The sequence below is a fragment of the Castor canadensis genome, chromosome 18 (assembly GCF_047511655.1).
Source record: "Castor canadensis chromosome 18, mCasCan1.hap1v2, whole genome shotgun sequence".
NCBI classification, from domain to species: Eukaryota; Metazoa; Chordata; class Mammalia; order Rodentia; family Castoridae; genus Castor; species Castor canadensis.
Genome location: NC_133403.1, coordinates 7936990 through 7962014, shown reverse-complemented (window position 1 = coordinate 7962014; position 25025 = coordinate 7936990). Strand labels below are relative to the sequence as shown.

General features: G+C 38.3%; 1 protein-coding gene and 1 pseudogene across 1 annotated transcript in view; one reads left to right on the top strand and one right to left on the bottom strand.

Annotated features, from left to right (window-relative positions):
* Window positions 1–25025, top strand: part of LOC109684485 (immunoglobulin lambda-1 light chain-like) — a 524269-nt gene that overhangs the window by 97141 nt on the left and 402103 nt on the right. The gene's annotated exons all lie outside the window — the stretch shown is intronic.
* Window positions 3739–5184, bottom strand: LOC109679649 (protein-L-histidine N-pros-methyltransferase pseudogene; annotated as a pseudogene).

Genomic DNA, 25025 nt, shown 5'->3' with positions numbered 1-25025 from the left:
AGGAAGATGGCTGTGAACATCATGGGAAAAGGCCTCTCACTGGGTTTCCTGGGCACCAGTCAGTGTTTTCTCACTGGAGGTCCTGACCTAGGCTAACAAACTCCTGATTCCAAAAATTGAAGTTATTTTTTTAAAAAATACAGTATCATGTGAAAGAAGAAATAGAATGCATGAACTTTCAGTTATTTTTCATCATGTCAATCATATTTCTGTACCTATTGTCTTATCAAGAATTGCATTTTTAGAAGTGGAAGACTGAATTTAATTTAATTTCTGGACTAGCAGTATCATTATCTCCAAAACTTAATATTATTGAGGTAGAACCTATGTACATATCTGCATATATATGTTGCATATGCATATATACCCATTTTAAGTACAGATTAGTAAGTACTAACATCTGTATGTACATTTTTACAATTGACTTAACATATATGTATTTATTTTTGCATATAAACACACCTACATACAAAAACCTGCAATGAAGTTTTAGAACATTTCTGTTCCTATTCACTATACAGGTCAGGGGATTTTAGGCTGAGGTTATGGAAGGCAACACTGAACTTTCATGCCCTATTTCTTTTCTTGAGGAATGGGCATCTCATCTATTTTCAGTAGACACTTTCCAGGCTGTGGTGACCCATAAGCCGTCACTGAGCACAGCTCCTGCAGCAACAGTCTCACTCATCTGTGGCTCTGGTAATATGACTGTCTCCACTGTTTACAATGCTAGTGGGTCATAAAGATGACCCATCATTTCCTATGGTTCTAATGGGGATCATCTGTATTCAGTTCCTGGTACCTTGCAGAATTTTCTGGTTCCCTGTATGAAGACTAAACCAAGCATAACAGAGAATGTCCCCAGGGATGAGTCAGAGTATCAATACATTGTGATATATAATCCATCAAGACAGTGACAAATGAAAGTGGAGGTATTACACAAATATTATGGCTCTGGCCTCAGTCCATTGTTTCTAGAAGAAATCTTCTCATTTTGAGGCTATTTTCCAGTTGTGTGTATTCAGGATATTTGTTCTCCAGACACCAGAAGGGATGCTCACAAGCACTATCCTCCCTGATAGATGCTTCACATCAAAAGCGCTTTTATCCTCCTCAAGTCATAAGAAACGTGACATTTTTGGTCAACTTCGAAGAGAAAAACTAATGGAGCATTAATGGAGATATGAGGGTTCAAGAGTATTTCATCAGTTTTAAAGCAGACAATAGGAGACTCGTGTCAAAAGGATTTGACTGCTTGAAAAATCTGCAATTGAATGCTTCCAAAGGAATATTGTGATAATTTTTCCTGAGAATGACAAAATGGAATTTAATACAAAAAAACCAAGTTTAAAAAATCAGGTGCTACTTTAAGTCTATTAGCCAACTTCTAGAGGGTCTCAGAATATAACATGCAAAATGTCTAACATATAATTTTTAAAAAGACCTATATCAGGTTAGAAAAAAACATTATATGAAAGAATAAAGACAATCTGCATGCAAAAACAGTGAGTTGAATCTGTCACTGAATTTATGTGGCAGAGACTTTTGAAACAACAATAAGAGAATCTCTTTCATGAGAAATTTCTTCCTTTCTCATTTTTCTTTCTTCCTTCCTTCCTTGCTCTTTCCCTTCATCCCTCCTTCCTTCCCTCCATCTTTTCAAACTCCCTCCCTCTTTCCTTCCTCCCTTCCTCCATTCCTCCTTCCTCTGTTCCTCCCTTCCTCTCTTCCTCTATTCCTCCCTTTCTCCCTCCTTTCCTCCCTTCTTTCTTTCCTTCTTTTTTCTTTCTTCCTTTCTTTCTTTTTTCTTTCTTTCTTTCTTTGTGGGAAAGAGGTTTAAGCACAGAGCTTCATACTTATAAAGCAGGCACTTTACCCTATTGAGTCAGACTAACAGCCCATTTTTGCTCTGGTTATTTTGGAGATGGGGAAATTTGTGAAGAATATGCCTAGGTTGGCCTTGAACTGTGATCCTGCTGATCTCACCCTCCCAAGAAGAATTAAAGATATGAGCTGTCAATGTCCAGCCAATTTCTTTCATTCCTGAAACAAATATACAAACGCAGAAGGTCACAAAAGAACAAAGTAATAAAAAGAAGCAAATGGAAATCACGGAATGGAAAAATAGTTTTAAAAATTCTGAAGAACTAAATAACAGATATCAGTGAAACTAAATGTGCTTGAGAAGGTAATTAACAAGAGAAGGGAATGCAAATAATATCCTAGTACAACAGGGCTGCCATGGGTCTTCTCATGATTTGCAAGGCTCAGAAAGTCCAACATGCCTCATGTTTAATGGTCTGGGCCATGCTTAGTGTCCAGAGTTAGAGGTGATTCTTCTTATAGGGAAACCTACAGCTTACAACACCCCAACCTCCCAGAAAGTAGAGCTGCACCCTGGGCTGAGGACCCAGGTTTCACTGTTACAAGTGGTGTAGGCAAAAGACTCATATTGGCATAATACACAAAATAACTAAACACCCATCGAAGAACTGAGGAGAAAAAAGAACCATCCCAGAGTTTATCAGCAGCTGTGAGTCCAAGAGAGAATTTGAAAGTTCACGCCATGAACCTGATACCTCCCCACCTTACTGCTTTCCTCCCTCTCTGCCAAATTTCATGGAGATTTCAGAAACCTGAATTTGGAGTGATCACTTTGTCCTCCTTCCTTATTTCTGACATGTGACTTTTATCATTCCAGGGACCAGTTCTAAGGCTGTCGTGACCGTAGGGTTATTGACCTTGTTCACAGAACAATCACACTCACTGTGCAATTGTTTGTTGCGGTCATCAACAGTCACTGTGCATACTGGTTCCAGAAGAAGCATAACCAAGCTCTCAGGACACCAATTTATAATCCCAACAAGACACTCATGGAACCCTGTCTGGATCCCAGACTCCCTGCTCAGGAAACCCCATTCAGAGTTTCAACATGATTACTACTGTGCTCTACATTACTGTGTTCAGCACAGTGGGACCAATAAGGGGAATTAGAACACTAATATCTTTTGACTGAATCCAGAAATGAGCATGATAACATGACGTAAGGATGACAAGATGAGGCACTGAGCTGTCAGGGCTCTTAATATTCAAACTATTCAAAGAGCATGAAGGTAAAAATCTGCATTGACTCATGTGCTGGTTTACTTCCTAAGAGGAGGACATTAATGAATTATGTGGGTGTAAGTGTTACACAAAATAATAATTCATTTATATTTCATATTCACAAAATAACAGACCAGTAGGTCACCTCTGAGGACTGAGGCAAACACATTTCCCCAAGAGAGAAACATCCCATCATGTTCTGTTTAATAGGAACGTGAAAAAACCTCCTTTTAAATGTTACTAAATCACATTTTATTGTGCTTCATTTTCTTTTATTTAAGTTTCTTTACTGTTGTTATTATATTTGTCATTGTACTGGGGGGCACATGTGACATTTACTAAAGTTCTTACAATAGATCAAATATATCATTATTAAATTCATGTCCTCCATCATTCTTCTTTATCCCCTGTTCCCACATTCCTGGAAGAGTTTCAACAGTTCTTATTTTTCCATTTACATACACGTAATGTGTACACAGTAGTTGCACCATATTCACCTCCCTATCCCTGTCTTTGTATCACTCCCCCACAAGAACCAATCTCCCAGACGGTCTGTTTTGTCTTCTTCTTCTCTGTTTTTTATTTATTTATTTATTTATTTATTTATTTATTATTATTGTTTTTTTCATCTCCAAAAAGTTTATTAGCATGATTAAAAACATTGTCTTGAACAGTAACAGGAAGTTTCTAAGAGGAAAGAGCATCAGTGGCTAGGCCTTATAACCAATATTCAGAACTAAATAGACAGCTTTATTGCCAATCTTCATTTTATTAAAAACGATCCATTTATTGGTTCCATGGATTCATGACTATTGCTTTGTCTGGGAATGAGTCCCCACAGCAAATGTATAAAAAATATCTTCCAACATAAGTGGAGTGTGACCTGCACTGGACTGTCACCCTAACTGAGTAAAGGGTTGATAAAAATCCACAGAGAGCTGGGGTTCTGTTTTTTTAAAAAACATTCCTTGTACACACTACAAAGAAATAATTAGTATTTTGGCTTTCTAAATTCCTACATGATATTTAGAATGGCAGTCCCCACAGTCTTCCATCACTAACCATGCTTGCAGACCCTCTTCTGGAGGGTAGATTGTGGGGCAGACTCTGAAGACTTTGGCCTCTACATGTTTATACTGGTCTGAGAACAAAGTCAGCATCATCCAGAACATAGTAGTCATTGTACATGTTGCCTTCACACAGGTATGGCAGTCTGGTGAAAGCTTCGATGACAAAACCAGCTTTTCTGAGCACTTCAGGCAGGCTATTCACTTGTTCTTCCCAATTCTGTCCCTTGATTTCCAAAATTTCTGATGGTTTCTCCCACTTGCCACCTACATTTTCTACATACGGGTGAAAGGGAAGAACCAGGGCAAGGATGGCTCTGCCTCTAGTTGGCTCCAACACACTTCTGATATCTTTCAATAAAGTCAGGCGCTGATCACAGCGGTCCAGCAAACTCAAGCACCTGATGACATCATACTGGAACCCCGTATTCTGCCATTCACTTACACCATTGTATTTTTATTTCTGCAGCTGCCATGTCATAGCTTCCGAAAGCTCAGTGGCATAAATTTCTTCAAAATGAGGACTCATGATTTTTGTGACTTCTCCATCTCCAGCACCTAAATCAAGAAGTCTATGGGTTTTCCAGTCTGGATTAATTTTAAGAAGTCTCTGAAACTGATCTGGTGAAAACACGAACATTGAGCCTCTTCCTGGCAACCCATTGATAGATGTTCTAGACATAAACAGGCTAAAAACAGGTGACACAAAGGAATGACATAACTGGATAAATAGCCAGCCCGACTTCTCAGTGCTGCTGTTTAAGAAGATCTGTGTTCCTCGATCAAGGTAACTCTGAACAAAGACAGCCTGAAGTGACTCGTGTAAATTCTCTCTGTTGCACACATACCACTGGTGGGCTCCGTCCAGCCGCCTGCAGCCGCCGCCGGCCCGCCGGGGCCCTGGCCGTGTTCACATACAGGGAGCGGTGAGCAGGCTCCGCAGCTTCCACATCCTCCGCGCCTGCCACACGCACGCCAGGCCCAGGCACAGCCAGCCCGCCAGCAGTCTCATCGGGGGCCGCGGCCACCGTCGCCGCCGCCCGGGCTCCAGCCATCGCGCCCGACTCCCGCATCCAAGCCCATTCAGGGCCGAGGCGGGGCGTGGGGAGGAGCGGCCCACCCGCAGCCTTCAGCCTCTTCTGTTTTTTAAAGCAAAGAAATTTTTGTTTGTTCAAGGCAGCTGTATTGGGTGTTTCATTATGTCATTTTCATATACATATGTATTAAAATTTGAATTGGTTCACCCCCCCTCTATTTTTTCTGCTTTCTGTCTTAGTCACCTTCTTATGGTGATTTCAACAGGCTTAAAAATTCTGTATTCATTCTTGCATAGGATGTACATCAACCCTTTCCAACTTTTCAATTTCTTCTTTTACCTTCCCTTTCCTGTTAGTGACCTCCCCTTAGTGTGGCCTGTTTTTCATAATATTTACTATGCTTCACTTTAAAACAACAGTAGTATATTGTATACCACTTCAAAAATACTAAAAATTTGGGAAGGAATCTTATTCTCTAAAACAGCAAGGTGAACTATTTCCACCTAAGAATGTATACGGAAGTGATAACCCTGTTTACCACAGTTTATGTCCATGTTTTAAAACGGCATTTCAGACACCATTAGATAAGACCTGGCCATAATGGATTAGAGTGACCTCCTGACATAACATTCGCAGTGCGCTCATCTGATAAGTGCCATGAAAATGCATGGAGAAGGGGATGATAGGTCATGTGAAGATGTAGACAGAGATGGAACTTATGAACCAGAGACAAAGATGCACAAATGACTATCCACAAACAACCAACACTAAGGAAAAGGGAAGAATTGCCCTAGAGATGTCATGACAGGCAGGATTTTGAATGTGCAGTTTTGACCACTGTGTGGGATGGAACATTTCTGTTGTTATTAACCACCCCGTTTATGATACTTGTTGTTGAAGTCCTAGGAAACCTAGAATTTTTCTACCAGTATGATTGCATTTTGGATCAGATTGCTGAACTTTATGATTTGGTATAATTTAAACTTAAAGTATAGAATTCTTTCTTAAATATATATATATAATAACTCCTTTAATATTAAGATTGTAATTATTATCTTAATGAGATTTCCCATACCTGTGGATTCTCAAAATATCTAAGAAATCAAGTTAAGAAACCAAGATTTATTTTGACCTAAGGTTTCATAGATTTCAGTCGATGGTCATTTGGCTCTGAGGTATCAGCGTGTGGTGAGGCAGAACGTGATGGCAGAGAGAGTTTGGTGGAGCAATATGCTCACTTCGTGAAGACCAGGAAGTAAGAATGACAGTGGTTTTGCTTTGTAACAAAATATATCCCCAAACCCATTAATCTGTGAACCTATAAATGGATTAATTCATTAATGAGAGCTAAGATTTTTCAGTCCAATCACCTCCTAGAGTCCCCAGGTACGAATACTGCTTAATTTGTTACTGGAAAACCAGTACCCAGGCCTAAATGTCAATTTACCATGTAAAACAACAAGTGCAGTGGTTTGAGGAAAGGGAAATAAGGGTTATTATTAGTCATACAAAGAGGATAGGGACAGTCAATACCTCAAAGCACTGTAAATCCAACTTCTAAGAGAAAATGTCCACATTTTAAAGGAGAATTCAGGGGCTCAGCTTGAGTATGGAAATGAATGTTCACGATGGCTGCTGGCATTGGTTCTGCAGGTTGTCCTACACCAAATCTGAATCTGTGTGCATTGGTGGACAGGTTTCCTTCTGTGGCAGTTAGAGAAAGAAATAGTCATAGAAGACTGTTAAGCTTAATTGAAGAGTAATGGTAGTTAAACTTGAACTCTCCAGCATGTAGACAAAGAAAGAAAAGATGTCAGAGTAAACTGGCCAGCATGCAAGATGGCTACATGAAAAGAGTTTTACCTTTTGTAGTCTCAGGTACATTTACCACCATTGTGCATTTATTCTTTGTATTTCTATGGAAAAAAAGGCATTGTAATCTTCCAACAGTTTCCTGACTTTGGTTAATCTGTGGTCCCAAGTAAGGAGTCATTGCTTCTCAGCAAAAGCAGCTTTTGAGCATCTATTTCACATTGTAGATTAAGCTTTCTGTGAATTACATGAGTTGTAGGGGGACATTTAAGTTTAAACCATAACAAGAACAATGCAAAGTTACAATTTTTACATCAGTAGAGGGGATAAATTAGTTCAAGTAATAATACATATATAAGTGAATATGCCACAGTGAAATACCCTGTATAGCTGTCTTAAACAAACAAAAATGTCCTTTTTTCCCCAAAAATAAAGAACAGGAAGGCAAAAAAGATCCTGAGTGAGGGGTTGCTACAAGAGGGAGGTGAAATATAAGGAAAGAGTATAGGAGGCTGAATATGGAGCAAATACTATTTACACATGTGTGTAAATGAGACCTCTTGAACGTTTTTTAGGACTTGGGAAGGGGGTATAAAGGAGAATGATGGAAAGAGTGAATTCAACTATGATACATTGTAAGAACTTATGTAAATGTCACAATGTTCCCCCAGGAAAATAATAAGCAATAGTAATAATTTAAAAAATATTAAGTACTCTGAATGCCACCGCATCACCCTTTTTTACAGAATTTCCCAGAGTATAATTTACTAAAGGGAATTTAAGTACACCTGATCTACTGAAGATTGGAAATGCAATGGAAAGAAGGTTGATACACATAGAAAAAGAGGGTGCTCTCAATAGTATGTCCAAAGAGAGGAGGGAAGGACACATTTTCATGCTTCTTTCTTTTAAAACGGGACCTTATGTGAACCCCTTGGAAGAATCATGGGGAAAGCCTAAATCTGCTCATGAAAACCACTTAAGGGTGGTTCTCTGAACTCAACATAGGCCTTCCTTTACATGAATGAACAACAAATAATTCCTCTCTAAATTTGTCTGTCAGAATTGGAATGGTTGGTAATTATAGTTTTTATAAATATTAATCTATCAAACAACCTTGAAGTTGTCCTGGTGTGTGTTCACAAATCTTCTTTACCAAAAACATATGCAATGATGTGATTTCCTCCAATATTCAGCATGATTTTAGTGGCAGAAATAAGTTTTTGCATCCTTGAAATGTGCATTGGCCTACTCTTCTGTTTTGCCTAATGAAATAGAGTCAAAGGACACCTGCACTACTTCTGGACAATAAGGATAAGACCAATTGCTCACCTTGTCACCTCACCTTTCTTTTTGTTGCCTTCATCAAAATTATCAGGAAGCAATGATCCTTTATTAGCTTTAGTAAGGGAATGGAGATGAGCACATGGAGAATCATCACCCATCACATGCAGTGAGCAATCCATGTAAACAACAACTTAATTTGTGTTTGATTGTCACCTAGTATCACATAGATTATCTAGGCTAATACAATGTAGAATTCCTAATATTATCCCCTTTTTTGAAAACCTACTGTTTTTCTGTATGTACACTGTGACACTTAAAAAAGTTCTTATAATATATCACACTTGAATTCAAACCTCCATCATTTTCCTTTAGCCCCACACTGTAATTCATGGGATAGTTTCAACAGGTCTCATTTCCCCATTTACCTACATTTGTACATAGTATTTCCACCATTTTTACCCTGCTACACTGTTAAAACCTAGTACTCATTGGATGATAATTCAGAAAAAGAAATCCTATTTGTTCCATACCATGTGGTTCAGTGGGATTTATTTAGAGAAAGTTGATGCATTTCTGTGCTTGGAAACTGCTCTTTGTGCCCTAGAGTGTGGACAAACAGCATCCTTACTGATGTGAGGCTCTTCTCAGACTGTCACCCAAACCTGCCCACATAATCCCAGATACTTTCATGGTAATTGAATATGGTTTATTTTCTAGCATAGATAATATATCATTCCACAAAACAAGTCTTCATGAAATTAAGGTTAGGAAATTATTCCAAACTCATTCTACAGGTTGAATCTTCCTTCCGCAGTGAAGGCATAGACAATCCTAGCCTTTCCTGTAACAATGTGGATACCATGAATGGAATATTGTCAGTCTGGATAGCTCATCCAAGGTGATATCCACAATGTTTTGAGTTGTTTTGCCATGTAAATATGGTTTCTCATCTGTAAGGTTGACTTGAGTTTCTACAAAAGTTTTGATACAAATTTAACCCTATGTTTTTGACATTTTCTTTCAGAAATTTCCCAAAAAATGCTCAAAATAAATAAGTCCATCAATCAATTGGTCATGGAAGTATTGCCTTTTATTAAATCAAAACACTTAGAAAAATTTAGACAACACAAAAGTAAAATTGAATTACAAACACTTGAGTAGGACTTCAAAAACAAACTAGAGAAATACATATAAACCAGAATGAGCAAAGAGAAGACACAAAAGAAATGAGAGTCGGTCTTGGAAATATACTGACAATATCATAACAATAAGTGGTTAATAGTTAAATGCATGTGATGACACTCCTTCAAACAAAGAAGTTGGCTGTGTTTGATGAGGACCTTTGTCAGGATGTTAAGAGATCTCAAGGGGATCAAATTTATGGGACTCCACACAGTTGCCCACTGGTCTTTGTACAAGTTAGAGCAGCTGCTTCCTCCCATGGGGCAATTGCAAAACACACAGTTTTTCTGAGTCTCCCTTCCACATTTTTACTGCTTTCAACCACATAGAATCAGGAGGTGAAAGGTGGTGGTTAGTGGCTCATACTTATATAAGCACCATGCAAACATCTCCCAAGGAAGAGGAATCACTTTTGGGAGTAAAACACTACCATAATCACGCACAGTGTACCAGAAAACTAGTGTTTAGGAATCAGACTACAGTTGTATGAATAGAGGCAGTGACTCAGTGAGCTGCAACACCCAGTGAGACCCTCAGGTTTCTGGCCATGATGAATATGTGTCATATGGCCAGTAAAGGGTAGTGTAGGGCTGCTGTGTAGTGCCTGCACAGATACTCAGTAGGAAATCTTCATTCAAAGAAATGGAGCTTGGGCTCTGTGCTCACTGAGGGGGACTCAAAAGCTGTGTTTCCTCTGCTTGAAACAGTGCCCTAAGCAGAGACCTATCTTGTATTGGCAGTTGCTGCCTCTAGGGGCTCCTTCATATGTGAAAGCAAGTCTTCATCTTCCTCAGCATGCACTGTGATCAGAAATACAGAACCAGGATAGGGGGTGGAGCTAAAGGAGTCATAACAAATCTCATTTGAAAGAGTTTCCATCTCCTCTGAGGGCAGGTAGAAAAGAAAAGGAGGCCTGGTGCATGCCAGCCCCAATTTGGGGTTCAGATACCTATATCCATCATGGCCTAGACTCCTCTCTTTCTCTTGGTCTTTTCTCAGTGTAAAGGTAAGGACAGGCCTTAATGAAATAGGAGAGTCAGTATCCTGATTTTGTCTATTCTGAATCAGACCTAGGAAGTATTCTACAATGGTATCTTGTCTCTTAGCTATGTGTATTTGTACCTAATGTCCTTTCTCCTCACCTATGCTGTGTCACCTGACCTCTGTCTCTGCATCTCTGGGAGCAGCTAGACTTTCCTGCACCCTGAGTAGTGGCATTAGTGTTAGTGGCCACAGCATATACTGGTATAAGCAGAGGCCTGGCAGCCCAACCCAGCCTATTCTCAGATTCTACTCAGAACCAAATAAGCTCCAGGGCTCTTGATTCCACAGCTGCTCCTCTAGATCCAATTATACTTCAGCCAATGCAGGACTTTTGGTCATCTGGCTACAGACTGAAGGCAAAGTTCACTTTTACAATATGATTAAATAAAATATTGCTTTTCACGGGGGCATAGATGGGGAAAGAGGGACAAAAACCAAACCCTGCTCTGATGTCCTGCTAATCACTCATCCAAATTAAAATTAATATGGACATATATCAGCTGTATCTAGAAGTCACTTCTTGGTTGCAACCAGGTGTCCTCTCAATTTTCTATTTACCATTTCTGAAGTCTTGGGAAAGTAAGATAAAACAAAATCAAGACAAAGAACAACAAAAAACCCCACAAACAGCTACACAAGGGACATCATGAAGCTGGTGGATCATGCTATAATCCTAGCTCCTCAGGAGGCAGAGATCAGGAGGATCATGGTTCAAAGTCAAAAGAGGGAAATCGTTCTGTGAAATCCTATCTTGACAAAACCCTTCACAAGAAGGGCTGGTGGAGTAACTCAAGGTGTAAGCCCTGAGTCCAATACCCAGTATTACAAAAAAAGGGGGGACATCATGATACAGAAACTGTTCCTGATGATTCATATGTTGATCTGGTTCTATAACCAGTGCCTTTCAGGATTCTTGTTTACTCCTTCTGAAAAGATGTAAATCATTTTATTTCTCTGTCAGAGCCCATAAACAAGTCCAGTCACTGCCACATTGACTCTGCTCTGCAAGTGGTTACAGTACAGACATACCCTTCTCTTCCAAGTTGTCTGTTCTCCGAGACATCCAGGTTCAATAGTACCAGGGATGAGGCAGTAAGATGTGGACTTACACCTGACATTACAAGCCCAAAAGGAATTCCAGCACAAAGCAGTCCTGGATCACTCATTAGGTCATATACCTTATATTTGAAAGTCAGGAAAAGGGGGATTTAGTTAAGGGATTCAGGATTTGGGGCCCTTGGTCAGCAACCTCCCTGTAGCATATTAGTGGGCAAATGGAAGTTGCAGGCCTCCTGTAAAATGCTGAACTTTGTCCTGGGAAGTTGAGTAAAGTAGAGCACAAGATGTGACTTTGCTGCCAATGATACCACTCAGTACTACGGAAACTCATACATGTGTGTTTTCCTAATCAAAGAGCTGAGTTGTGGCTTCTGCTTCCATTGCCTAGAGTTGCTTTTTACCAATCAGTGATTCAGTGGAGAGTTCTGTGCAATGTCAGGGAACTCCCCAACATATTCATGTGTAACTCCCCCTGATGTTCTTGGTGTAGTCCTAGATCTCAGTGTCACCATCTTCTGTAGAAAGAGCACCAGATACATAGGAGGCTTCTATTTCAGCTGGTACATGGGATCCCAGATAAAAATCCTCAGTTTGTAGCCTCAAGAGGTTAGCCATGAGGGGCTCAGCAATATTTTCTATCTCTACTTTGCCAAAATGATTTCATTTACCAACTCTGTCTCCAGTAAATGGCAAAGTTGATCACAACTGTTAGCTGCATACAAATTGAGGTCCCTGTGTCAAGAGTCCCTGTGTCATTAAGGAATAGCATGAATTTTGTCTTCTGATCTCATCACTTCTTGACCTGATGTATAACTAGTTTTCCAGCTCTGTTATCATTTGTGCTACTGAATCCATCTTTGGGGATGGAATGAAAATGCATATTTCCTTAATTATAGGCCCATTGAAATGAAAAATATTTTCCCAGAAACAAACAACATTTCACTTGCAGACTGGTATAACAAGAACAGCAAAAGTCTGTCAGGTGAGGCCTCTGCTTCCTGTCCCTGCTGTTCTCTTAGGCTGTATTAAGCATTCACTGGGCTCTGAAATCTCAAGAAAGCCAACTTCTCTTATGATTGAACTCAGATTAGGCCCTGAATTCCCAGTAAAAAGGTGATGCCCCCAAATTCAGGACCTGGATTTCATGCTCATCACATGCTCAAATTCTTCCAGTTTATCTCCTTGAGTTTTAAGATGCTATCCTCTCAGGTATTTTGGACATAGACTTTATAAGCCCAATCTCCTTTAAATCCATGGACTCTTAAGAAGTAAATTTCACCAGGGTCCAGTGAGGATGGGTAGCAGGACTTGAGGTTTCCTTAGGTAAAATTTGGGGAAAAGAACTCTAAAAGGGATAGATTAAATTTATTGTAATGTTCTTTTCATATCAATTTTCATATTGTGGAAAATTACAAAACCTTGCTAACTACCTGACTTACATCAGATAGTCAAAATAATATAAGTTATGTTAGGATAACATTAAAAGACTAGTTTGAAGCCAAAGTAGCATAAAGGTGGAAAAGACATTTTTTTTCCTGATAGTATTACATTCCCATGGGAAAAATGTGGAAATCTAAGTCTTTTACAAAAAGCCTTAGATTTTTGGGGGGAATCCAAAAAAAAAATAGTGGTGAGCATAGCTGCCATTCATACAACAACAACAAAATGGTAAGTCATTGCAAAAATCACTTCTTGGTAATTATCAAGTCAGGTCCCCCTGCGGTCTTTAAGCATTTACCTGGGTTGAAGATCACAGTTTAGAAATGACTGAAAGACACTGGCAGAAGTAAGCTCATTTGGCAGGTAATTTTGCAACATTTGGTTGCACAAGCACTGTAAAGTATACCCTGTATTTACCTGACTGGAGGTCATTGCAGATCTATACTCCTAACCACATGGAGGTTACTTTGTCATTAAACTACTCTTCAAATTAACACCAGAAAGGTTCACTTGCAGAGGTTAGGATTTCCTTCCAGGACAGTTGGGCATTGTCAGACAGCCTGGGGAAACGTGGATGTGAAGCCAGCAGTAGGCACTGTTGGATTGACATGGTAGGGCCCTGAGCAAGATTACATATGGAAATACTGTAATGACTCTCTCACTTTTGAATAAGGTGTGTCTTCCATAAAGAGTGATCTGCCTACAATTGGGTCTCCTGGAAGCAAGTGAACACTGAGCTCTTACTCCAACCTTCTTTCCTATTTTATTCTCCAACCTTATGAGGTCTCGGCAGGGATAGATGGATAATAGCAAATTAGGAACACACTTGCATGAAGAAACTAAAATGTTTTCTGTGAATAGCACAAGAAACAGTTGCAGATAGTAGAACCTCAATTCCAACAATTCTGCTTCAGCAAATAGAATCTGGGGGCTTAACCTTAACTGTGATAACTTGCATATCATCATAATCCATAACTATTAGACAAGGAGTTATTAGGAAGCAAGTGAAAACATTCTTAAGTTACATTTCCATTGTCGTATGCTCCTGTCATGAAGAACAGGTAAGTTGGTCACGCAATCTCTCAAAAATTGCAAAATCTCGTGCCAGATTCCTGGGTTGATTGTTAATCATATTTGTCCAGAGTCTGGATCCCTGTATAAAAATTACATATTTTGTTGTACAAACTGTACTATGACACCCATCAACAAAGACAATCACAGGTTTGAGCAATAGAAGATAATCTAACTAAAAATCATAGATGCAAAAATGAAACAAAATGTTACCTAATAGGATCTATGTTAAACTGATAAGGTTTCACCTTGACCACAAAAACATAGATAGATTGAGACATTTTCAAAATCTCTGCAGTATGGTGAACATGAACTTTGGAGGGAACTGAAGATACATTAACCATGTGTCAGATGACCTGATTAGGGATAGAGGCTATGAACATTAATGTCATTTATTTGAAAACCGTGGTGTTACATGTTATGTAGCCTATCCTGGCACTAAACAACATCATGGTTCTTCAGGGATGAAAAAAATATATCTCAAAAAATCATGTTTGTAATTAAGAGACATCACCATAGAGTTTCCAGCAGACTTTCTCTCTGATCATTTTACATCATAACAGGCTTCTTGTGTGCTGAATTTTCCTTCAATATACAGATTTTTTTCTCCTAATTGTCACCCAGACATTTCTGAAGGGTAAGAATTTTCTGTCAATGTTCATTTGAGACTGTCTGAGAGAATGTGTGGGCTGCTTTAAAGACCCTTCTTGAAGACAGGCATCTGTGTTGGTAACCATGCTATTTCAGTTCATCTAACCTGAGAGGTGTAATGTGAACTATGTCATATACATGTCATATTCATAAAGGTCATTTTCCTAGTCTTATCATTTTGTTGATAAGTATTTTATACTGACTGGCAAAGCTGTTGTTTATAATTTTTAAAACTTCAATCATCCTTTATCATGTTTCTCTTTGGTATATATTTGAAACTTATTCTTTAATCTTCATTTTTGTTAACTGTATAAACATATTTTGTGGGCAGACTCTCACCATATAGCCCAGACTGGTCTTGAACTCACAATCCTCCTCCTACCTTAGTATAGTGAATGTTTGAATTATAAGAATAAGCCTTCAAACTTAACTAAAATTACATATTTTATTATCAAAAGTTTGTCATTGTTTAATAGAACATAATCTAGTAAATATGTTTACATTTGATTAGAGTTGAGATTAAAGATTAAACATTAGAAAGAAAAATATGCAAATGTTATTTATAGGTATTTAAGAACAATTCAGGAATGAATATAAATTTACATTATAATTTTATTATGTGATCACACCCATTGTCCATCTTATGTTTCATCAGATATGACAGAAAATTTATATCTTTGTCATATTCTTCTTTACCCTCACAAACCCTCTTCCCATTCTTTCTGCAGTTATTTTGAAGTTGTTCTTTATATTTTATTACTTATAAACTATTACTTGTAATTGATTACCACTTATAATTTGTGGCCTCCTGAGAGTCAGCAAATCAAGCCTGGTTCTGTTTCTCTTTTTGACAGCAACTCCATCCCTGGTCTTCCTGCTACTACTGTTAGCCATGTAACTATATCAGTGGGGAATCCCTCTTCCTTGTACACCCAACAGTGACTGTGTGATTTCCTAATGAATTTGTTGCTAAAAGGATAAAGCCCAGCAATAGTCTACAAGACTAAAAGAATTAATTTCCCTGGGAGAGATATGGCCCAAACATGCAGATAAACTTTCTTTTCCTCAACTGTTTTCCCTCTGGTTGCAGGTGTTTCTGTACCCACCATGTACTGGAGCCCTCACTCCAGCCTGTACTGTCTCCATTCTCAGCTAGAGCAAGGATCCTGTCAAGGGAGGGACTTGTAGAGCCTTTAGAAAGCTAAATATTTGCATAGAGACAGTTAAGATCACAAGGGCAGATAAAAAAGAATTGTGGGCTCAGGTCTGGTTGTGGACTCAGGAGGCAGAACCTGCAGCATCTCCACAATGCATTTCACTCCACTCCTCTTTATCCTCCTTGTTCACTGTAAAGGTGACTGCCTGCAGGGGATTCTGGGAGGGCATCTGCCTTTTACCTTGAATGAAATTTTCCATGGCAATAGGTCTGACCTGTCTCTCTTGATCTCTGTTGATTACTTTTTGTGGGGTTCTGGGCCCAGTTTGTGCTGACTCAACCCCATTCTGTATCGAAGTCTCTGAGTGAGACTGTGACCATTTCCTGCACCCGCAGCAGTGGAAATATTGCAGGCTACTATGTGCATTGGTACCAGCAGCACCCAGGCAGTGCCCCCACCACAGTCATCTATAACTTTAACACTAGACTCTCTGGTGTTCCTGACTGTTTCTCTGGCTCCACTGTCAGCTCCTCCAACTCAGCCTCCCTGACCATGTCTGATCTGCACTCTGAGGATGAGGCTGACTACTACTGTCAGTCATATGATGACAATGGCAAACACACAGTGCTCCAGACCCATGAGGAAGTGAGACAAAAACTTCTCAGACCATCCCAAACCTTGGTCAGCCTGAAACCTATCTGAATAGAGAGGGTTGCTCTTTCCTGTCTCATTTTTGAATACTGGAGTTGGGACTATCTACTCATTATTTGCACTATAGTATTTTCAAAATAACTCTTCTTTCATAACATAAAACCTGATTTTCTCATACGTTTAAGATCATTCCATGGAGTAGATATAGGATTGTGAGAAGTACCACAATTGATATTTCAAGTTGGGCACTATAGTACCCATGGTAAGATGCTTATCAGCGACTCTGACATATTAGCACATTCCTTCTATTTTGACAACAAAATATGTATATTACCAAATGCTTCTGCCCTGGAAGAAATAAGATCATTCGTTTTATGTTGCTCTCAACTATAAAGAAGTCTTTGTTTTTGAATCTTATTTTGTCATTCAGTTGAACATAAGGCTAAATGTTTAACTCTTTGAGTTCTGATGCCCATCTATTGGGCAAAATAATACCATGAAACCCAAATGAATATTATGATGGTTGGATGATATCCTAAGTAACTTGAAAGCAGAGCCTGTATTACCCAATACACAGAAGTCTATAGGATTCCTAATATTGATAGGAAATATGGGGTCCATAATGTTTAGCCAAGACCAGATGCATTCACAATATGTTAAATTTATGTACAATGAACATAGAAATATAATAGGGTCATCTTCCATCTAACAGAATATACTTCACCCATCCCATAAAGACATAGAGCTATCATAATCAAACATGAAATAAATATTCTTATTGAAAGGAATCAAACAAAAAGTTTACATAAAGTACAATTCTATGAATTAGGAATATACAGAAAGTATAAATTCATAGAGGAATAAAATAAAGTAATTTATCCTCACAGGTGCCATGACTGAGAGTGAGATGGATGACACTGAAAATTGGAAGCAAAGAAAAGTATTTAAAAAACAAACTGAGAACAACTCTATGAACAAAGTTGATGGATTTTCAGGCTCCTCAGTGATAAGAAGTTTACTGGGTATAGCTCAGATTTTTGAAATATCATCCTTTGCTTTCATTTTGTAGGATTAAATATGAAGAACAATTTTCATGGTGCTGATTGTGGAAGTCACCTGTTGTAAAAACATTTTGTCCTGTAACTCTGAAACAGCTCTATATCCCCCATCACCATCCTAAACATCAACATCTGATGCACTGAACAGCACCATCAAGTGCACAGCTGTGGAATTCTCAGTTGAGCCATCAAGTCTCTGCCCTGTTAGGGTCACATACAAGGTACCAGCAGGGGGAATGTGGATTTTGCCAGAGGGTGGATCTGGCCCTTCCAAAGTTTGCAGGGAAACTGAGGAAATAATGACTTCCTTGAACTGTCATGTGTGATGTTGTGACCTTCTTGGAATGCAGGACTATCAATGACAACTGACTTTTCACTCTATTTAGTCTGGTCACATGAAATTCTCTCCATCCCCTTCCTTCTAAAAGTAACAGATATTGCATGAGGATCAAGGGTGCTGGAGGAGTTCCCAGAGAAAGGAAATACTTGAATATAGGAAAGCCTCAACATTTGGGAGGAAAGATGGCTACAATCATCTGCAACAAAACTGTGAACTATGACACAGCTTGCAAGTCACTGGATTCCTGATCCTCAAGAATATCCCCTCACTCTCTGGGATATCAAAGATTCTCTGGCTCCAGGTCCTGAAATTTGGCCATCCTGACCACCTCAGGACTCAAGTCTGAGGACAATGCTGATGGCAACTTGATCAAAGGACAACATATCTGATTCTTGCATTTTGTTGGAGGCCCATGTGGAAATGAAATTAAGAACCTCAGGAACTTTCTCCTACCTACTCACATTGCTAAGACCCATGGTGCAACGGACCTGTGAGAAGATGTAGAGTAGGATTTGGTAGATAATATTCAGAGTTTGAAGAAGCTTTTATGTTGTGACCACTAGTTATATGTAATGTATTCAGTCAGTCATGTTTAGAGTTACCAATTCAGCAAATTTATAAGTACAGTTCAATTATAAACCTTTTAGTGTCTGTCTTATTATAGATATTATACATGTTAATGATGATAATAAAGAACAAAGAGACTAGATATTTTATATATCCTGATTTATTTTCATAAATGAACAATGCAAACCAATCTCTGAAATGTATGAAGGAATAATCACTTACCCATGTTCTTCCTTATAATCTCTTAATTTCATAAAGTGTACAATTACCTGGATGAATGTTCAATACCATGTATATTTTCCCCTTTATGATATCTCTAACACTGGACTATGATGCAAACTGCATTGTACTTCTGTAGTTTTCAGGATGCCCTTTTCCACAGTCATGTGCCTAGTGCCCCATCCCTACATGTTCAGTTCAGCCACTGAAGGCAGGTGTATGAGCAGAATTAATGGTTCCCATGGAGACAAATGCGCTTGGAAAGGATTTGGGGTGATATATTTTATCATATTTTGTACTCTTAATAGAAATATGCTGTAAGGAAGGAAAGCACAATGATTCTCCAGGTGTTGATAACAGCATTTGACATGAACAAAAGAGAACAAATATCATTTTTTCCCTTACCAATTGGAGTAACTTGCATTTTGCAATATACTAGGTACAGTTTCAGGGAAGTAACTTAAGATAAAACTATTTGTGATGAAGAGACAATGTGAACACGTTGCTAATATGACATGTACTTAGAATGTGCACTTGACTATAGAGGCCGAATAGAGTCACTAAAATGTTCCTCATTAGCATTGCTAATGGGTTCTCTAGATACAGAGTGGACTATGGATTGAAAGGATAATTGATGCAATACCTTAGAGAGTGGGGCTACTTAGGTGAAATAGGTGGCTCATTATGGGGAAGTAATTATGCCTTTTCCTGGATTTGTGACCGTGGGGAAAAGGAAAAGGAAGAGATTGCGGTCAGCATTGTAGTGTAATGGGAAGCCTTGGAAATAGGGTGTCCTTTGGTGGTCAAAAATAGGGACAAATCAAAGATGACACTCACATATTTTGCTGACCACTCAATGGATTCCCTTTGTGCATCAGATAGATGGGCACCGGAATCTTCATGGTCTTCATAAATGTTTGACCCTCAGCTTAGTGATGATCTCTAGAAATTTTAAATGATTTGGAGGAATTTTAAATGAATAGAAGATGTGAAGAGAAATTTGTTTTTTAGTTGTATCACTTCCACAATTTATGAAGTAATTAACCAAACATGCATTTTTCCAAGATAACAATGTCAAAGGCTAACTAGTTAACATTAATGAAGAATGGATCACTGAGTACTGAATTTAAATGATATAAGCATGACAGAACTGTATAAAGTTAAGATTCATCACCAGAGAAGTGTAGGTGCATGATTTCTGTATATCTTGTGGTTGTGTTGGATATACTTTCTATAGAAACACTGGCCTCTGCCAGATGTCGGAGGTATTAGAGTGCTTAGATCTTGTGATCTGAGGTCTTCAAGGTGGCCATGGATCTGGTTCTGAAAATTCAGCAAAAATAGGCCACCCCAGTTTGGAAACCATTCCACTTTCTCTAGAGTATTAAGCAAGTTGCTTCATCACTAGTATGAATGGGCTACACTTATTGATTCATGACAGCCTAGACTTGGCTCCTTCCTCCTATTGTTCTTATTGTCAATTTCTTTCCTTACCTCAAGTGTCCTGGCCAAACTGCAGGTGCAGAGATTGGCTGGAGAAAGAGGGAAAGAACCCTTTTGGTTAAAAAAGCTCTTTTTTCAGGGGAAAAAAGGAATCAAAATTTGAGCAGAGCTCCTAAGGGGGAGACACGGCTCTGTGGATCTTTACTCTATGTGAGCTCCATTACTTAGTACTTTTTTTGTGCACATGACTGCTGGTAGTATCTAGGGGAAGAAGCCATGGTAAAATATATGAAGCCACCATTATTCTCTGGTCTATTTCTTTCTGGGACATTGTAACTGTGCTTTATAATATCCTACTGTTGAATCCCTGGTTCTTATGTCCTGCATTTGGTCAGCTAATTCAACCATCTTCCTTGTCTGGGGCCTTTGGTCACCTTGGACTTTTTATTATGTAATGGCAGCATCAATAGATTACTAGAACCAGCATCTGTCAATGAGAAAGCAGAAAACCATGTTGTCTCTGATACTGACCCTGGGATTTAAAGTCTGTTAGCATGACCTCTGTAAGCATCCTCAGGCAGTTTCCTGATTATTATTATTCACCGCTATGTAACAGTGATATGGTTCTTACATGGAGACACAGATCAGTCATCAATTCTAATTCCTAGATTATAGCTCCATTGTCTCTTTCTGTACTAATAGCATCTCAGGCAAATGACTGCCATTACCAATGAGGAACTTGGTTGTTTCTAAGACATATGGATGAAGTCAAAGAGCCTCTAGGCTTATAAATTGAGAATAGCAAAATTAAAACTGGGTCATGCCTGCCTGGGAAGACAGAACTTGCTTGGGAGTGATAGTCACTCCAGCAAAAGTTGTGATCAAGAAGCAAGGTTTTAGTTTGGGCACAGATGCTGAGATGGTACTGACAGAACCTAGCAGTCTGTGCCTCTCTGGGTGATCACCAGAAGGAAGCAGATTCCAAAGTCAGTTTCTGTGGTTGTCTTTTCAGATATGACACTGTTGTCTGATCCTGTTGGCCCCCAACTCTCCTCCAGGTATACTGTTTCATTTTTGCTAAGATCTTATTTGTTAATAGCAAACAAAAGTATTTTTAGTATACACTGAGATACATAAATGTAATGGAAAACCCATTTTCATTACTTTAAGGTTAGAAAATAAGTATAGACTTGTCAGTGTAATGGATTTCCTTAATTTTTGTCACCTGTTTATAATTTCTTCTTAGAATTTAAAAGCTGTATGGGGATGCATTGTGAAATTTATATATAACCAAAAAAAAAAGTAAATTTTAGTGTACAGTTGCCCCCTAACTATCATCCGGGTGAACTATTTCCTTTGTGCTAAGATGTTTTTTGTTAAAAGAAAACAAAACTAAATTTCATTATATGCTGCAATACAGAAATGTAATGCAAAACCCATTTATGAATATTTTAAGGTTATAAAATAAGAACAGACTTCTTATTGTAATGGATTTCCTTTGCTTTTCTCACCTGTTATAATTTCTTATTAGAATATAATAATTGTACAGGGGCTGCATTGTGACATTTACATATGTGCATATAATATATCATAAATAGGTTCAACTTTTCCATCTTCCTCATCACTCCTCCCCCTTCTTAGAACTTCAACTCATTTCCTTATTCTATCTTCACGAATGTATACAAATACATCTGCCATATTTGCCCTCCTTCAATGTCTCTTTATGCCTCCCCCCACACTGCTATGTACCTCAGGAAAGGACTTGTTTTACCTTCCTGTCCTTCATTTCTCAAAAGCATATACTGGTAGTCCAAGGGGTTGAGCTTGGCATTACAGACATGTACATATTGTGCTTTCATCAGATCAATTCTCCATTACTTACTCTTTCTCTGTCACTCTGTTACCCCATTATTCATCAGCTAACAGTGCACTGTATTATATCATTTTCATACACAGATACGAAGTTTGAATAGTTTTCACTCCTTAACATTCTTTTTCCCTCTCCTGTACCCTGTTGTCCCCTCAGATAGATGCACTAATACAATCATGTTCTCTCTCTCTCTTTCTCTCTCTCTCTCTTTCTCTCTCTCTCTCTTTCTCTCTCTCTCTCTCTCTCTCTGTCTCTGTCCCTCCTGACATACAAAAGTAAACATACTTCCAAAGATGAAGGAAAATATGCTACTTCGATCATTGGAAACTGGCTGCTTGCTTGACTTAACATGATGTTCAGTTGTATCCATTTACATGCAAAAAACTTAATTTCATTCTTTATGGCTGAATAATATCCCATTCTGTATACACAGCACATTTTCTTAATCCATTCATCACTTTTGAGGCATCTGGGTTTATTGCAAAGCTTGACTATTTTGAATTGTGCTTCAAAAAACATGGATATACAAGTGGCTCTATCATATCCTGGATCACATTCCTTTAAAAATATGCCCAGCAGTTGTATGGCTGGGCAATATGTTAGTTGTATTTTTGGTTTTTTGAGGAACCTCCATACTGTTTTCTATAGGGGAACATATAAATGTTCCATTTTCCCATATCCTGGCCAGCATTTGTTATTGTTTGTGTTACTGCTGATAGCTGTTCTGACCAGAGTGATGTGGAATCACAACGTCATTTGATTTGCATTTCCTGTATGACCAAGAAAGTTGACAATTTGTTCATATACTTATTGCCCATTCTCTTTTGACATTTGTCTCTTCATTTCATTTTGCCATTTATTCAGTTGGTTGTTAATTCTTTCTGGGGTTAATTTTTTGAGGTCTTTGTGTATTCTGGTTATTATTCTCTTTTCAGATGTACAGCTGTCAAAGATTTTCTCTTTTTCTGTAGTCTTTTTCTTCAATCTAGTGACTGTTTCCATTGATGTTCACAAACTTTTTGTTCCTGCTGTCCCATTTATCATTCATATCTCTTAATGGCTGATATGTTAAAGATCTATTCATAGAGTTATTACCTAGGCCACTGTGATCCAATGTATTCACTATTATTTTCAACATTTCAGATCTTTTAATCCATTTTCATTGAGACTAGTTAATGGTCAGAGACTGTGGTATAGTTTCAGTCTTCAGGTAGAAATCAACTTTCTCAACAACATTTGTTGAAGAGACTATCTTTTATCCAGTGCATATTTTGGGCTCCTTTGTTGAAAATCAGATGTTTGTACTGTGTGGATATGTTTCCAGGTATTTTATTTCATTGGTCTTCATATTGTTTTTGTGACACAACTTGTGCTGTTTTTATTGCCATGGCTCTGTACTATAGTTTAAGTCAGGTATTATGATATCTTACCAATGTTCTGTTTTCTCAGGACTGTTTTGTCTACTCAATGTATTTGTGCTTTTCTCTGAATGGTAGGCTTGAATTATCTGTCTTGGTGAAGAATATAAGTGGAATTTTGACAGGGATCACCTTGAACATACAGACTTCTTTTGATAGTAGAGCCATTTTCATGATACTGCTTCTGATCTTCCAAAGTACCTGATATATTCTTTCATCTTCCAATATGTTTATTGATTTCTGCCTTTAATGATTATATAGATCTTTCACTTATTTCATTAAATTTATTCCTAGGTATTTTAATTGTTTGAAGTATTGTGAATGGTATTGTTTTCCTGATATCTTTCTCAGATGGTTCCCTGTTTGTGTGTAGAAAAGCTACTCCTATTTGTGTACAGATTCTGCATCCTGCAATATAGCTGAATATCTTTTGTAGGTCTACAAACCTTTTGGTAGAGATTTTATGGTCTTTGGGTATAATTTAATATTATCTGCAAATGGGATAAGTTGACTTCTTCCTGCACTTTTAGAATCCTTTTCACTTTTTCCTCCATCTTATTGCACTGAATAGGAATTGTAGTACTATGTTGAATAAGAGTGGGGAGAGGAGACTCCCTTCCCTTGTTCCTGACTTTAGAGGAAATAGTTTCAGTTTCTTAAATTTAGTATGATGTTGTCTATAGGCTTATTATCATTAGCCTTTATAATGTGATAAATGTTCTTTCTATTCCTAGCTTCTTTAGAGCTTTTATCATGCAAGGATGTTGAATTTTATAGAAGCCATTATCTGCACGTTTTGATGAGATGATGGCTTTTTGTCCTGATTCTGTTTAAGTGTTGTATTACAGTTATTTATTTGTGCATGGCATACCATCTTGTCATCACAGGGATAAAACCAACTTGATCAAGGCATGTGACTTTTTTGATATGCTATTGAATTAAGTTTGCACACATTTTATTTATGATTTTTAAATCTTTTTTCACTAGAAAGCTTGTCTTGTAATTCTCCCTCATTGTTTTGTCCTTTTGAAGTTTTGGGATGATTGTAATCCAGGGTTCATAAAATAAATTTGGCAGTGTTCCCCCCTTTCTATTTTGTGGAAATGTTTAAGAAGCATTTCTAGTAGTTCTTTAATGGTCTGGTACAATTCAGCAGTGAATCTGTCAGGTCCCCGGACTTTTCTTTTTGGGAGAATCTTTATCGCTATTTTAATTTCATTGCTTGCTATATGTCTGTTTAGGTGAGTTAGGCAAAAAGATGGGAATGTTACTTTTCCCTCCAAGGTCCTTGCTGAGCATTCAGTCCTGACTATTCTGTTCCCAAACCAGCAGGGGGCACTATGAGCCTGCTCAGCTGACAATCAGCCATTCTCCATTTGTGATACCTGGTGCTCAGGATGTATTGGGCAAACCAGCTTGTGAAATTCAAGTCTTGAGGTTCAGGTCAGGCTTTGGCCAGCCTCAAGCAGGAAGAATTCAGAAGTCAGAGGGTAAGAAGTCATCCGGGGGTATGGGTGTAATTTGCATGGGAGGCCCCTCATTTCCCT